At 32.2% G+C, this 17,802-nt stretch overlaps 1 long non-coding RNA gene across 2 annotated transcripts; it reads left to right on the top strand.

Annotated features, from left to right (window-relative positions):
• Nucleotides 1-307: 307 nt before the first annotated feature.
• On the top strand, nucleotides 308-16,395 carry LOC123533949 (uncharacterized). Of its 2 annotated transcripts, none has more exons than XR_008369431.1 (4): nucleotides 308-571; nucleotides 13,144-13,219; nucleotides 14,534-14,608; nucleotides 15,045-16,395. It is a non-coding gene; the product is annotated as an uncharacterized LOC123533949 (long non-coding RNA). The 2 variants fall into 2 exon arrangements; XR_008369432.1 differs by lacking the exon at nucleotides 308-571 and adding an exon at nucleotides 11,963-12,890.
• The last annotated feature ends 1,407 nt before the right edge of the window (nucleotides 16,396-17,802 follow it).

Here is a 17,802-nt window from a genome sequence, read left to right as displayed (position 1 = left end):
AACGCTGGACCAACCATGATAGACGAAAAAATGCTGTTGGCCCAATGGAGAGCCAACGATAAGTGCAGGATACAAGTTGTTGGCCCAATGGAGGGTCAACGATAAGTGTAGGATTCCAGTCGTTGGACCAACGATGTACCAACCGTTGGGCCAACGTTGCGCCAGTTAGCAAAATGGCATTGGGCCAACGTTTGAAATCTTCGTTGGGCCAACGAAGAGTCTGCCGTTGGCCCAACGTTGGGCTAACGCATGTCTGCTATCTGGGCAGTATATGACACAAGTTTTCAAGTGGTCCTGTTAGTGTAACACATATAGTATATACGTTTTAAACTATTAACAGAATGAACACATCTGTGCTTACTGTGCATGATAAGATATTGTGGATTCTATTTTGCAATTCAATTATATAAACGTCTTAGGATTCTAATAGCGTCAATTTGTCATTCTTCTGAATTAATAATTGCTCCTCGGAACTCAGTTTAAAAAAAAAACAAACAAATTTATTGATACAGGGGAGAATCAAAAAAGAATTATCAACATTCAAACACGCAAGGCAATTATTTCGAAAAAGGTAAGTTTCGATTATCAGAGTAGAGTAGCTAGGACAACTGTCTTTTATATCTAAATCTAGTGAATGGATCCAGTCTATGCTCTCCGTGATAGACTAGCTCCTAGACCATGATATATCGTTTTATATATTTCTGCTTACTGACCTGAACGATGAAAAGACGGTTACTATTTTGGCAACGAACATTGTATAAAATTGACTGACTAGATTGTACAATATTATATTAAGTGAACTACAGACAAAAATGAATTCGGGTAACCCGAGGTAACTTTAATAGAAAAGCGTGTTTATAAGGGAAACATTAATTTTCAAACAAAAAACATTTCAGACAAAACACTAACAAAAATGCAAATATTATGCAAAAGAAGACAATCCTGTTTTTGTTATTTGGCGTCACACTGGCGAAAGGAAAGGATTTGAGACTATTTATCTCAGACCTTTAATAACTTCATAATATCATACATATTTAAACACAAATGATAACATGGAAAAGGAAATGTACAAACTTCCTGATCTATTTGAGTATCTTAGACATGAAAACAACAGTATAATGTTTTTATAATTGCAAATAACAGATTATCAACATTAAGAAGCCACTCAATGAGCTCATTGTTTGCAGTAGTTATGCAATTAAATGAGCTCTCTCCAGGCAATAGTTATTTAATTGAGAGAGCTCTTTCTATGCAGTAGTAATACAAAGCAGTGAGCTCTTTCTACTGAGTACTTTTCCAATTCAGTAATATTTTCATGCAGTAGATATTCAATTCAGTGAGCTTTTTTATGCATTGGTTAGTTAATTCGGTTAGATCGTTCTAGACTGTAATCATTCACTTCAGTGAGATGAGTAATTATTTTTTTCAATTTAGTGAGCTCTTATTGTGCAGTAGATATTCAGTTCAGTGAGATCTTTCTAGGCAGTAATTATTCCAGTAGATGAGCTATTTCTATGCAGTAAGTTCTTTCTATGCTGTAGTAATTCATTCAGTGATATCTAGATCTTTCTATGCGGTAGTTAGTCAATTCGGTGATATCTTTCTAGACAATCGTTATCTAATTCAGTGAGATCCTTCTACGCAGTGGTACATTAAATTCAGTGTGATCTTAATCTTTCTATGCGGTTTTTATTCCATTCAGTGGCATCTTTCTAGGCAGTATAGTTATTCAATTCTGTGAGCTCGTTCTATGCAGTAGTATATCAAATTCAGTGTGATCTAAATCTTTATATGATGTTTTAATCCATTAAGTAATATCTTTCTAGGCAATAGTTAATCAGTTCAGTGAGATCTTTTTATGCCATAGTAATTCAATTCAGTGTGATCTAAATCTTTCTATGCGGAAGTTATTCCATTTTGTGATATCTTTCTAGACAGTAGTTACTCAATTCAAAGAGCTCATTCTATGCAGTAGTTGTTTTAATACAATTTCTATATGTAAGCTATCTCATGTGTTTCTCACACAATACAAACATTAATGTTTGGTATACAGAACAGAACAAAATGTACATAATACCGGTGTACCCCATAAATAATATCATATTGTATTGATATCTCGTTTCTTTTCTATATTTTGTTGCTGATTATTGTTTTATAGAGAATAACAGGCTACTGTCTTTTAATATCAATGTTATCAGATCGAGGTTGATTTGGGCTGGAAGCAGTGAGAGAACCTAACCCCTTCCGCCCATTATCATCCGAGACCTGATCCAGACTCAGGTCAGGGATACTTTAAAGTTTTTAAAAATCACTAAAGGACCATATATGATAAGGGGTGTTTTGGGCCCCCGATCCAATTCTGTTTTTTTAATGCATCATTAGATTATAAAATATGTCTATTTTCTTGATTTAGTTGCCAAATATCTTAATTTGGTCAGTATTTTTAGAAAAAAAAATACTGATTTATATATACATGCGTCCAAGAGTGTGAATATTTGGTTTATGACGGGGTATGCTTAAAAAGTGCCATACTGAAGTTATTATTTACTTAAATTAGAACTTGACCTGATCATTTATTGCTAATACAGTGTACAATTCATTTTGACATTTAATACCCATTATAATACTTTAATAAGAAAAACAATAAAAAGGGAGATAACTCTTCTTTACTCAAAACAGCTGAAAAGTAAGGTAAAAGTTGTATTTTCTCAATTTTCCAAAATAAAGACACATCAAGAAATGTTTATTGTTTTATATCTATTTTATCTTATTTTGTAAGTTTAAAACTTGTCATGGTTACAAATCTAATTACTTGTTACCATGGTAACAGACTGACTTTTTATGCATTGTTTGTTAAAAGGATCCATTATTTCTCCTCAGATGCTTGTAAATGACCTTGTCAAATCAAGGTAAAACAAACAGCAGGTTGACCTGATACTATAAGATTTTCAGCAAAGCATTTGATAAAGTGAGCCAGGAGAAAAGTGTCAGCTGGACTTGGACAAGGAATTCAATTCTTCCAAGTGTCAAGTTATCTGCGTCAAAAGAAGGAAATATCCTATTCCCTCATAATACCACCTGCATAATACATTACTAGAATATGTCGCCTGAACAGATCTACCTTGTCGTGGATATCTCAAACGATCTGTCGTGGGACGCCAATATAAATAGGTCAACCAAAAAGACAAATCAAACTCCATGTCATATCAGACCCTCGTCAGACCACAGCTGGAATATAGTTCCGAAGTCTTGTCTCTATACACACAAACCAAAATAGACCAAAACAGAAGCGGTCCGAAGACGGGCAGCACGTTGGGCTATGTCTGACTTTGGCCGCAACTCCACAGTCACTGACATGCTATACAGTCTAAAATTGCACAGGCTATATCTCCGGCGCCTTTACACCCGACCCTCACTAATGTATAAAATCTCAAATCAACTGGTTGCATTCGCCATGGAAGATTATCTCATCCCCTTAACAAGGCAATAACGCCATTATCATTAGCTGTCTTACAGGGTTAATCTCTGTCACCACTGACTACCTCAAATATTTCTTTCTCCCCAGGACCAGTTCTGTGGAATAATCTTCCACCTGACATTCCCTACCTTCCAACCCTTGAGTAGTTTAATGCCGCTGTTTGCAAAATTGAACACACAGATAGTGTCGGAAAATAGTTTGTATGAGCGGTTAGAACAGGACCTGACAAAAATATAAAAGGAGTTCATGTGACTTTAGCCAAAATTCGCTCAAAACACAAATCCAAGGGTACAACAAGATCTTACATAACAATTTTAACTTTTCAAAAGAGACATAATTAAACAATCCAAGCCCTTTGCGCTGTGTAGTTTTATAAAATGAAAAATAAGACAGGAAAGGTTTACAATATTAATAACAAAGTACGAAATATATTTTGTTTTCTGTCTATTATACATTGTAACTCAATAATTTACTATGAAATATGCATAAACAATATGAGATTGAAACACAACACTTAAACACTTGACCCAGCTTGTGGTGTAAAAGAGCAAAATTATATACGTTACCATTTACTTCCTGTTGCAATTCACGTTTAAAATAAGTGGTTGAAACTAGATGACTTGCTGTAAATACATACTGCATTGTCTTCATTTTATTCAAGTGCGCAAGAGAAGTCACTCTGTAATTTTATTGTACTCAGGAACTGACTCATGAAAATTAGGTAAAATTCATATAGTTATCTTTTTATATAGCAGTTTCACTCATTTGATGATCATCAATTAAGATCAGATTAAGTTTCATATATACATGCTTTCTGAAAACTTTGTTTTATGCTGAAAGGCTTTTCTAACTGGATACCTGGCCTTGTTGTTAGTGACATACATTGAATCCCACCAGGATTGTATTAATTCTTTAATCTATTATTTAGGATTTCAGTAATTAATGGTGTGTAAAAGATAAAACGAAAATGTTTATTCCCATCCCAAAGTGCAAGTATTTCAATTTATTTTTAAGTATATTTAATTGTTCAAATTTCTTCTTTTTAGAATACCACATGCATTTGTATTCTTTGTACTATTTGTCATTCTTTCAGACAATTAGTCTATACGGACATTTGACATAGGGATAGGACACCAGCACTTGAGATGCATCGTGTTTAAAAGCCATCTTCTTAGAATACCACACTTGTCTTCCTTGTTTTACTATTTGTCATAGTTAAAGACAATTAGTCCATACGGACTTTTGAAATAGGGACAGGACACCAGCACTTGAGATGCATTGTGTTTAAACGCCGTTACTTCCAGTTAATGATCACGAATTCTTCGAAAGAAGAAATCTAAATTTAATAGATTGTTCTCGGTCATTTAAAGTCAACTGAGATGATTGTTTTCCCTTGAACGGAACAAGGGACTTCTAAATAACGTATTGGCTCTTGAGACATCGCATGTTGTAAAATATTTTAATATCTTATTTCCTGATATAAAGATGCAGAAGAATTTTCGAAAGTAAACTAGTTAAATACTTATTAAAAGTCTAATGTGTAATTGTTGCTGACACCACTTGATTATTTATAATATCATTTACTTTTGTTTAAACTGTTACGCCCTGAAATATATTTTTATAATACCGATCATTTCGTTTTTCAATCATTTGAAACTATCTTTGCGATGTCTGTATCTTGATGGCCAATGGAATGCCTAATGGCCAAACATTTGAAATGTGAAATGTTTTCTACAGGCAACAAGTTATCTACATGTACAATGTATATATGAAGAGATTTTACATACTTTGTTATTTTACTCTGACATCATTCTGTGATAGCATATTGCATCAATAATAAATCACACGTTATCCTTATTTTAGACCATTAGTATACTTCTTACTATCGTGGCTGAAACCGACTTCTTACCAATCAACCAAGCTTTGAAGGACATCTGCCAAAGTACTGTGGTAAGAGGCGGTAGGGTATGGCATTTCAAAAGCGCTGCCTTTCTAATTTAGTACAGTTTTCCAGATTTATTGCATACAAAATATAAATAAGGACTTCCTTTTGTTTGTTAATCAATTATGAAGCAACAAAGAAAGAAAACATCATGATGACCCTGTATCGCTCATCTGAGCATATTGAACCACATGTTTCAAACTGATTCTAAAATATTAGAAAGTAGGTCACATTTATGGTCAATGAAAGACAGTTTAAAGATTGGTGTGCAAAACTGTACACAAGCAAAAGTTTACGCATGGACACACGGGCGATGTAGACCTACTGACCTAGTTTTTGATCGCAGTTGACCCAGTTTTGAATTTGACCTAGATATCATCAAGATAGATATTCAGACCAACTTTCATACAGATCCCATGAAAAATATCGCCTCTAGAGAGGTCACAAGGTTTTTCTATTATTTGATCCACTGACCTAGTTTTTGAAGGCACGTGACCTCGTTTTGAACTTGAACTAGATATCATCAAAGTGAACGTTCTGACCAATTTTCATAAAGATCTATTGAGTATGGATTCTAGAGAAGTCACAAGGTTTTTCTATTTTATGACCTATTGACCTAGTTTTTGATCGCACGCGACCCAGTTTCAAAAGAAATGACTTACGCATGACGCCACAAGATGTTTTACGTACCATTACACCAAGCTATTCAAGTAAACTAAAGCAAGAGTTTTGTCCCTTTATATGGCTATTTTTAGAGTAAAAATGTTTGGAAAAAATACCGTATTTGTTCAAAATTTACTACGAGCGCACCTTAGAACAATTTTCTTTCATGTATTATTCACCGTGTTTTTGTAATCCTCAACACATCCGAAAACTAAAATTGTTCTCCCCTGCGCTCGTATCGTACTTTGCTGATAAAGGGCATGAAAACATCTAAAAATGTACAAAATCTGTGTTGATGACATGAAACTAGACTATGGATCATGACTTTTAACGCAAAACTAATACATTTTATTTTCAAAAAATGTAAGATTAAGCCTTTTTCTTTCAAATAATCCAAATCGAGATGTATTTTTACTTTCTTTTTCTTCGAAATTTAGGGCTAAAATTGTGCCTTATGATACATGTTCCTTTACACTGATGCATGAATTTTAATTAACTGAACCGAGAATAATAATTTACACAAACATTTAGAAAAACATTTTTCTAACTAGAAAAATCTCACTGAAGTGAATCCTAGACTTAAACTTAATAAAATGTGCATGCCTTAAATTTGGCATAAATCAAGAATAAGTATATCATACAGTGTATTGTGTGTATTGTAAACCTTTCGAAGAACCGATCCATGTAAATTTTGTGATGTCATCATGAACGTTTCACAATGACGTCATTCAGTGCTATTGTCTGTGTGGTAAAAGTAGAGACAACCATATTCAAGGAAATTTGTTAAGATTACATAATCTGTTTAGAAAAAAAAAGTTGTGCAACATCGAAACTGGACTCTGTAATAAAATTCAGTCTGGAAAGAAACTGATGTAAAAATGAGTCCGTCAATATGGTAGGAGCTTAATTCTGATATCAGGTCAATGACGTTTGTTTTATGACTGTGACCTTGACCTCTGAGATTGGGTTAAGGATGTTGCATCACACCCTATGGGAAACATTTGTACCAAGTAATATTACAAATGTATTGAAGGCAAAAAAACTTTTGAATTCCATCTGTGACATTGAACATGAAATAGGTTTTGTTTACTTAAAATGACAAGTCGTCTGATTATCGTAATATTGTTAAATTATCCCTTGATGGACGGCAGAGCTGTCGACCGGGCACGAAACCGATCCTGTTCATGCCATGTTAGCATTTTACTGCCAAGTGTGATCTTGGCCATTTAAAGTTAGGAGTTTGAAAGATGTGCATGACACATTGTCTTATTATTGAGTAATTTGTGCCAAGTAATATTGAAATCCCATGATGAATGAAATATGGACAAGGCGGACGGACCTGAAAACGAAATGACGGTCGAAAAAAGCGCAATCATATAGTTCCCTAAGCTGGGTTTGATCAGTCTGCGAGTAATAACATCTTCAGTCTGCTAACTATATTACTGCTGAGAAAAAATTAAAATATTAGTTTCATGACATAAAATTTGAGGGCAAAAAATGATCCCACACTTAAGTGGCAGGGGCCAGTTTCGTATGTTGGTTAATGTATTATGCGCTGATACCAGTGCGGAGGAAAAGTGATAATAAATTCTTTTTTGACAAATTCCAGGGAAGTGTTGAGCGAATATATTGTATATTCTTAGCACTTTATCGTGTGACATTTTAAGCGTGATAAATCCGTTGTTTCTATGATGATGATGATGAAAACGAGTAAAACACCGGTTCAGGGCACCTTGCCCTACCGGTACCATATTATTCACAAATGACTGACCTAGACAGACGTATATCGTATAAGTTCTTTCTTCCGTGGGCTTAATATACAGTTTTTTTTTTTTCAAAAAATGTGGTGGTATTAAATTTCAGCGTACCTTACTTTTGTGGTGTCTGTCTTCTCACGTTGATGGGATCTATTTCTGCGGTTCTGTATTCACCGATTGTTTCATTAATTTTAAACCGGATTATAATGGCGGCTTGTATTTTCTGCGAATTTCAAATATGCAGTCTTATTGTCTTGTGCATAAATTGCAGAAGATTAATTTCTCAAGCGCCTAGAGAATTGTTGCAGGTTATTTTATACACTTAACAAAATTGTTGTGCAGTGAAAAATCAGAAAAATTATTAAAAAATCAGATAGCACAAAAATGTATATCTTTTAACATAGAAAGCACAATAAGGATAAATTATTCAATAAGTTTATGTTGCTAAAATTTTAAATAACGAAAATTCTTTTTATGTTTTCATGACACTTGTCAAAACTTTATTGTTGTCTCAACTTTGACACATTTATGCACTTTAATCTTTGATAGTCCAGAATGTGCTAAAAGGCTTCTAAATCTATTTGTGATAGGGTCATTGTGACTGACTTGATAATTTAAATGTTTAAACTTCCTGACTGATAAGGTGTTGATTGCTGTCAAATCTTCTTAATATTTCAAATACTTGTAATTTTATTACCCTGTATGCTTTCTTGAATTTGATTGGTTATTACTGTTAATTGCACTTACAATAAGGATCATTTCAATTGGTCTGTAATGATATGCTGAGAAAAATATATTTTGAAGACAGCAAGTTTGAGAGAATAGATTTGGATTTCCAAGTAGAAACATCGTGGTTTTCCACTAGAACATATGATGTTTTAATATTTAAAGCTTTTTACTTATTGTTATATTCTACGGATATCCGTGTGAAAACTGTTAATTGTGACTTTAAACTGTGTGGTTTTCCACTGAAGAAAAATAAAGAAGATAATCTGGAACTGTGTTTTATCATTTGGACATAATTAGTATTGCCATAATACCTACAACATTACAGCAAACTACGGCATTACAAAATTCCTAATTGGTCAGTTTATATTATATTACTATTTTGTTATTAATGCATGTATTTACACGAAATTTCACATACCGACATTTGAATAGATACTTCAGTTGATTATTGATTTATTTTTCGCCGACTCACGGCCAGCGTAACCGCATTAGGCGTTTTAACCAATATTGCATATTTTGCACGCGCAGAGCATGCACACCAATATGCACTTGTTAGTGAACATATTTTGGCATTACTGACGAAAGTCCTACTAGAAAAAAACACATTTTATTGTGAAATTGACACAAGGCAACGCGCCCGGCTGTAGGAATTTTACAACAAAACTCAAAATCGGTCATTTCAATGAATTGTCCTTGGGTTAAATTTTGCCAAAAGAGCACGGATGATAGATAATCAACGATTGAAGGTTCTTGTAAACGGAAATAAGGTTAAAAATGGAAATAACCATCAAAGTAACAGCTATAAACAAATTGTATCAAAATTCTTTTGAAATTGCAAAAATAATTACACACGTGTCGTAAATGTGTCCCGGCTAGCAATATTTCGGCAGCTTGATCGTGTTGCTTTTGTGTCAATTTCACCATGATATGTGTTTTTCTAAGAGGACTTTCGTCAGTAATGCCAAAAGTGTAAACGAATACGTGCATGTTGGTGCACATGCTCTGCACGTGCAAAAAATGCAATGTTAGTCAAAACGCCTAATGCGGTTACTTTGGCAGTGAGTCGCCAAAAATAAATCAACTAGCTGCAGTACCTATTCAAATGTCGGTATGTGAAATTTCGTGTGAATACATGCATTATCAACAAAATAGTAATAAAATATAAACTGACCAAATAAATTAGAAATTTTGTTGAGTGTACATACGGTCATGCAAAACAGACACGAAAAAGTAGACTAGCCACTAGACTGATAATAACTATATTTCTATATTTTTCCCTTTTCTGACAAATTCAATTTCATAGAGACAAAAGCCAGTCTATTTTAAAGATTTTCACACAGGACTGATGTTGAAATTATGATATTGGACATAGGATATAGACTGGCTCAGTTCACTACATTCAATCATAAAAATGTAAAAAGATATATCATAGTCTATGAGCTAGTCTAACGAAAAAGGTACTTATACGATATTTTTAACGCATGAATATTTGTGGCCAGACGTAAATAATCTTGGGAAAAAAGTGCCTCAAAACCGTTTTTTTTTTCACAAATTTGAGCTAAATCTGGATGGATGGATGAATGACAGTTTCCATTCCGTTTAATTTCCTTTAACTCATGTACGATTTTAGACCCGGCCGTTTGGAAAATGGATTCAAGCATATATTTATTTTACACAAGAATTACTTGTATGAAGGAATCCTTAGTTCTATAAACACCATTAACAACAAGTTGAATATAAATGCTTTTAAAGTATATCTACCTGTTTCATTCTAAATATGTACTCGGGTCAAATACCAAATTGGACCCTGCCACTTGATTTTGCAATTAATAAAATTGAGAGTTTTTCTAGTTTCTGAACTTTTGTATATCTTTCTGCAAATTTAACCAGTCTGAGATAAATATGTTTTCAATAGCATGAAAAAATGTTTGTATAAGAGCGTCTAAACTTGCCTACCCTCACGCGCAAAATGAGCCAAAATTTACAATTTGTCTCTATGAGATAAAGAATGTAAAGTAAATCTGTTTTTTTAGGTTTCTAGCGTAATTTAATATATTTCGTAATTAGGAATGATATAAGGACAGTTCGCATCATTTTGTGAAAATGAAATGTCCCATCTCCCTATTTGCATATCTTATGAGGTCCACACACTCTAAACGTCCCCTGAATGACGAAATGCCAAATATGCGCTACGATGGTTTAAAATATAAAAATGAATCTTTTACGTTACTAAGTTGAAGATTTTTTTTTAAAAAAACAGCAACAATTTTGCTGCTGTGACGTCAATTAGCGTTTGTAGTCCCCAGAAATTTTAAAATATCAAATTATATACAAACGCGCAAAATATTTCACTTATGATTTTGCTATTGATGAACAAAAGCAAGTTTTACTGGTTTTAACTTCTATATATCATTCGCAAATTAAACCAGATGCAAGTGATTTCTATAGCACGATAAGATGTCTCTATGTGAGCGTCTAAACTTGCCCACCCCTCATGCATAAAATGAGCCAAAAATTAAAATTTGTCGCTATGAGACAAAAATGTAAATGTTTTAATCATTTTCTGGCGTGATTTAACGTATAATAATATATGGGCATGTTCGCATCATTTTGAAAATATAAAAAATGTCCCCATCCTCTAAATAATAAAAATGATGCTTTTACGGTACTATTGTACTATTTAATTGACCTGTCAAAACATGTTCCCGACTTTCATGTTAATCTTATATAGGCTCGAACAGAAAATAAGGAAAACCGGGTCCATGTTTTGACAGGTCAAATAAATTGTACAATAAAACACTGTTAATTGTGGTAGAGTTAAACAGACATGTTTCAATATTGGACTTTTTTATGATTTTTTTTCGCACGTATCAGTGTTATTTTTGGAATATTCAAACTTACTGCCCCTTGCTCAAATAGGTGATTTTTTTCAAAAAAATAAAAAATAAATAAATAAAAATAATAATTTGAGCTTTGATGGTTGATTTTAGATATCTCAGGAAATTTGGACAGGTCTGTCTCTTGGGAACAATGTCCAAGCATTCATCCATTTTTCACAACATTTACTAATTCGTGGGAGTCCCCTTTTCAAAAAGCACCATAGATAATCAGTTGAATACAAAATCTTATAACAAACATCCGGCTCTTGTATTCAAGTAACGATACAAGTAACAATACAAAATCGGCCATTTCTACTTACGAAACCTGATGTACATGTTTTTCATGTCAGTTCGAAAATAACAGAATGATTAATTTTCCCCATGAAAGGAAAGCTTTTTCTCTCTTCGGTCAGAACTGTCAATACCTGATGGTTGGAAATATATGAAAACTGTTCGCTGCATAACACTTTGAGGTAGTTTGGTTTCAAACATGTTCCACATTAACTGTGGTAATCAAATGCCGATTATGTCTTTTCAGAGCATTTCAGACAAGACTGATAAACCTTACAATCATTTCCCTAGGGAATATCTCCAGAACTGACTGGCTTTTGACTCCTGTGCAACTACATAATATTGTTTATAAAATTAAAGTTTTAATATCTTTGTTTATTTTCAGTCTAGTGTCTAGTTAATGGCTAAAAGAATTTACTTTGCTCTGCTTTATTTTCATTGACAATACAATGATATATGATTTATAGCACACTTGTTGCAGTACCATTTAAAATACCAAAGTTGGATATCATATGTTCCGGTAGTTATTATCTTGATTTGAATTGTTTCAGTAAAAGAAATATTATAAGGAACAAACATCCAATTAGGATTAGCCAGGTATAATACAAGAAATAATGAAACGAAATAAATACCTAAAAAGTAATAAGAAATCATTTTTATTAAGGATACAATTCGAAATGATGATAGATTATATAGTTACATTGTACACTGTCAGTGTTGATTTAGGACGATCCATCGGAATGTTTATTTACACACGGATATGAACATTATACCATGGGAAATCGTAGCACATAATATTTAGACTCAAGTCGGAAACATTATCCTGAAACGATTATTTTTCGTGTTAAACCTTGTGCTTCCACAGATAATAACTAAGATGTTTATTTACAAGATTCTTATCATTACTTTAAACCAACGGACACTAGCTCATGTTCCCAAAATGTAAACAAAATAAGAAAATCAACTGAAATTTATTTTGTAAATTAGGGCGCCAATATAAATTGAATTGATAAGAAAGTGCTAACTACAATAAACGCACTGGAAAGCTATTTCGGATAAAATACATCGGTTTTAGCGGACATTATTTATGCAGAATTACAGGAAATCGTTATTTGTTCTTGTCGTTTCTGAGCATGGATATTTTTTGGAAGGTTTGTATCCCTACATGTATATGTAATTAGATACTTTTTCTAGTAAATTTAGAAGAAAAGTTTGTTTTCCGTAAAATATTTTAAAATGAAGTATGTATCACTTAGTTATTTAAATGTTCATTATTTATTTGTACTGATCTGTTGTTCAAAAAGTGGGACTAATAATTATTAGCTTTCATTTAGTAAAAATCCATTGCTAGGACGCTGTATTTGTTACTTTGTGATTTGTGAAAGGTGTACTGTTAAATTTCAGAGTTCGCATGCTAGTTCCCACATACTGGATTCAGATTCATTGGTAATGGAGGCCTAGTGTACTATGCAATACTAAGGTAAGAAATTACAACTAGTGATCGTTTGATGCAAATAAAAATTGTACTTGTATAACAATTATTAAATAAAGAAATAAAGAACATATGGAGAAAAAAAAAATGAATTAAAATATTTTGTACCATAGCTTCATTTATTTTCGGATCTACTAAAAAATTCCAGAACCTAAATTTACTAGTTAACTAGCTATATTAACAGTGTATGTAAAGGTTATACCAGAGAAAACAATATTGCCTTATTAGCTATATACAACACTTACAAACCGATTTTATCACTGTTATTAGAAGTTAACATAAAGTGATAAAATCAAATATATATTGTGTTTCATCTATAGTTAAAGTTGCAGTGTATGGTTTTTAATCTAATTCAAAGTACTGTTAAATCAGTGTATGCATTAACTTGGTAATATTATGTTTACATAGACTATAAGTTAGAGCGGTTGTTGATATTTTCAAATTTGGTTGCGTTATCTATTATGCCTTATCTGAAATGTTAACACAATATAATGTATTATGAATGTATAAATAATTTGAGATTATAGAAAAATCTTTTAAATGTAAACAATGAAAACAAGAAATATATGTATAACATAGTGTTTCTGTCAATCTGCAAATTTCATTTTTAAAATCTAAGACAAACATCCGATAAGAAGTATGTCTTTATTTTGGGAACAAAAAATACATCATAAACTCTTGGTGTTTTCTAACATCTTTCTAAATTTTTCACATACTTCAGAGTGTTAAAAAATACTAAAAAAAATTGAATGTATTTTATTTTCGCGTTTGCGCAGAAATTCATTGAAGAATATCTCAATTTACATTCTTTTCAAACAATAGACATATTTTAGTAAAGAACTTGGCGTCTAATGAAATCATCAAGCATACTTCCTGAAATATGGAAGAAAAAAAGATGGCGTAGTTTGAAATCTTGATATATGTGTTTTGTTTAGAAATACGATATAATTAAAACATACACATGCGGCAGCTTCATATGTATTTGGTGCAGTTCAATACAGTTGCCGATAACACAAGAGTCAATAAACTACTGGAGCATGTAATACAAGAGTTGTAAAAATGATTACTCAACTGAATTTATTTATCTCAGATTAAAATGTTTAGTCCAGTTTTTCTATTACAAGATCTAAAAAACATACATGGTACAAAAAAAATAGCTGCTGTCTTCAAAACCAATTTCTTCCAGAATTTTGTACAAAAGTCAAAGGATATTTCCTGTATTGAACACGAAGCTATACATGTATTTTAATAATATATTGATGTGATTATTCTGTTCTAATTGTATTAAAATCATTGTTGCAGAAAACTACATTCATGTGTCAACATTTGCTGTTATTAACAGAGATATACACAGATCATTGTGGATTATAAATAAAAGTAAATAAAATGTCTTCCTCCTTTATATTACAGATTTTGTTGATTCACTTTTGTCCAATAATAACTTGACATTCACAAATTTTATTCGGGTGTATAATAAATGATTAAAAATGGTGTTTAGTCATTTTATTCAAAACGTTCATACTTCTGTAATAACATGTTTGCATTTATAGAATGAAAGTGTGATAGGTGAGAGAAAATCATGCAGTCATATAATAAGAAACCAGGAATTCTCAATCGTATAAATTGTCTTTATGAATATATATAAGGGTAAGGTATGTATTTTGGAAGTTAATACCCATGAATTCATTAGAGCCTATACATCAAAATAGCCGTATTATTCTTACCAACCGCGCATGATGAAACTGTGTTAAATTAAAGTAACTACTTTTCTTTTAAAAAATCATATTTAATATTATGTTTTTATTACTTTCAGGTTGGATCTTTAAAAGCGACCACGTTACCTAACTGGAATAGTGTTTTCAAGTAGATGTATTTTCGTATTACTTTGAATATTACAAATATATGGACATTTGTTTTCGTAATGTGAAATGATAACGTTTCTCGAAAATGTCAGGACAGAAACATTCAATAATTACATTCTAACCATATCAAGTTGTGTAAGATGTGCAAACAGTGACAAAAATCATGATGGAATATATTGAAAATCTTGTAATCTTTCACAATTTGTAATTATTTCTATGATGACTAATGGCAATACGTGCAAACAACATGTATTTTGTCTGTTTTCAGAAAGTTGAATGCATAAGGACTTGTATTCTATTTCACACAGTATCAGTTACCTTGGACATTCAGTTTTCTGAAACTTATCAGAATTTTACCCGTTATCTTAGCTTTCCTGTACATTTTTATTCTTTATTCAATGAATATACATGTATGATTACATAACACAGTGCTTAACACAGTGTTTGAATTCTGATAGCAACAGCAATACTCATCTTTTCATCAGATTTCAGAATGTCTAGAATTTTGAGTGCAATGTTATCACTCATTTTATTTATCTGATTTAAGATAGATGAATACAATATCAACATACATGTAGGTCGCTTGTAATGGCTTATCGGAATTCGGATAGCAACATTGACACATTTATTGATTATTTATTTCCTCTGTTTAGAGTTATATAATTCAGATAGTTAAGTCAATGCTGTTTTTTCTACTGCCTGCTCTCAAATGGTGTTTATCTGAATTCGGCTAGCAAACGCAAAGCACAGTTTCTCTTCTATTCGGTTCCAGATCGTTTTACGCTATGGCTTAGGCGAATTCGGATAACAACGATAATACATACACAAGATCTATTTCATATATTCCTGATGAGATGCAAAACTTATAGTTATTTCAATTCAAATAGCAGAGCCAATGCTAGGTTTTTGAACTGCATAATTGCTTATCTGAATTTGGATAGTAAAAACGAAACACAATTTTTATTCTGTCCAACTTTAGATAGTCAATATTGTATGGACTTGTCTGAATTCGGATAAAAATACAAACTCACAATTTGGTCAAGTGTATTCTTCCGTAAATTATCGTATTTGGTAAAGTGTATATTAGCTCAGGACAGAGTAGCATAATGAATATTGGATTTAATCTGACAATATTTTGTATTTGTATATTAATATAAAATGAATTGAAGTTAATCAAAGTCTGCCTTTTATCTGTTTTCGGATAGAGCAGTTTTCTTATACATACTTAGATATGTGGTTTCCTGTTGCCTGCTCGAGGTGTCTTGTATTATATTCATGATCATTAAAGTTATGAAACATTTACTTGTTCTTTTTGTGACTTTCTGATAAGTTCTCGATAAATCAAGCATTTTGACAGTTTGGAAACTGTCAAATACAATTGGAACGTGTTGTTTGTAAAACGCCATTGAATATGTTTTACGTAAAAATAGGCGTTTAATCAACAGTTTCAGTTTTTCAGTTTCAGTAAAACAACCATGAACATCTTAATATTCATTTTCTATATTACAACAGTCGTTTGAAATTTGTTTCGTAGGAAAGATGTTGGCACATTTAGCTAAACGGGCGAGGAAATGATATTTCATAAAAGTGCGACGGTCAGTTTTCCGTGATTTTATGGACATAAGTGATAGTTACAAACAGTCTGTGGAAAATTTCAATATAAGATCTACAAAAACTATTAGTTTAATGACATATAACGGTTTATTTAATGTTCTTTTGTAGACATTAATTTCTTGACACTAATTAGACACAGCTTCAGCTGTGGTCGAAACCTTCAAATAGTAAGTGAATATTTGTGTTGTGATTAGAGGAAAAATATGATTCTCAAATTGGATTATTACCAACACGGTGAACTCTTTCAAAGAATATACGCAGTACTAAATCACCGCAACTTTTGAAAACTTTTCAGGAGAAGCAAAAAATCAGTATAATTATGTTCTATATAAATTTATTTCATAAACAACTTTATACATACAAACTGGAAATAACATATTCTATATTCAGTTTAAGCAATTTGTCAATACAGTTAGTAATTGATGAGTAGTAAGCAAAACTTGTTTCGAACTAACATTTTGTATTAATTTCAGATAAAATGTGCAATAACCCGATATATTTAAAAAGGATGTTTTTGCTTGAACATATACTGGAAAATGCAAACGAAATATAACATGCAAAACATTGCAGTTGAACACAAAGCAAAATTCAAGCATGCGGCAAGCTTGTGAGAAGTTTGTCATAAGCTTGCGCATGCTTACTGCAATCTTTGAAATATTGCAGTCATGTAATATAATGCTTGCTGATGCTTGCATAGAAAATAAGTTTGCAGCGAGCATCCTGCGATCCTGCGATCTTAATACTATTGAAGGTTGCGACTATCTTGCGATCCTGTTACCTTTTAAAGATCTTTTAGTTCATTGATACGTAAAAAGGGAGGTAACACATTTAACCAATTATCATTCTTTTATGTCAAAATACGTTGTTTTAAAAAATGTTGTCCCTGATTTTTGAGGCTTTTTCTTCGTATCACTACCAATAACATTTCATTGAAAATGCGGAAGTTTTATAAACTGTGCCGTTCGTCAAGTTAAAGGAAGTACACATGCAATGTTTAGACTCGGGTCATTTAGACTGCTCACAAACCTAAATAATATCACCTTGAATAGGTTGACTAAGATACTCCTTGCTTTGAAAGCTTGCGCGATCATAAAA

This window comes from Mercenaria mercenaria, unplaced genomic scaffold (assembly GCF_021730395.1).
Source record: "Mercenaria mercenaria strain notata unplaced genomic scaffold, MADL_Memer_1 contig_4276, whole genome shotgun sequence".
In the NCBI taxonomy this organism is placed as follows: Eukaryota; Metazoa; Mollusca; class Bivalvia; order Venerida; family Veneridae; genus Mercenaria; species Mercenaria mercenaria.
This window is presented reverse-complemented; position numbering and strand designations above follow the sequence as displayed.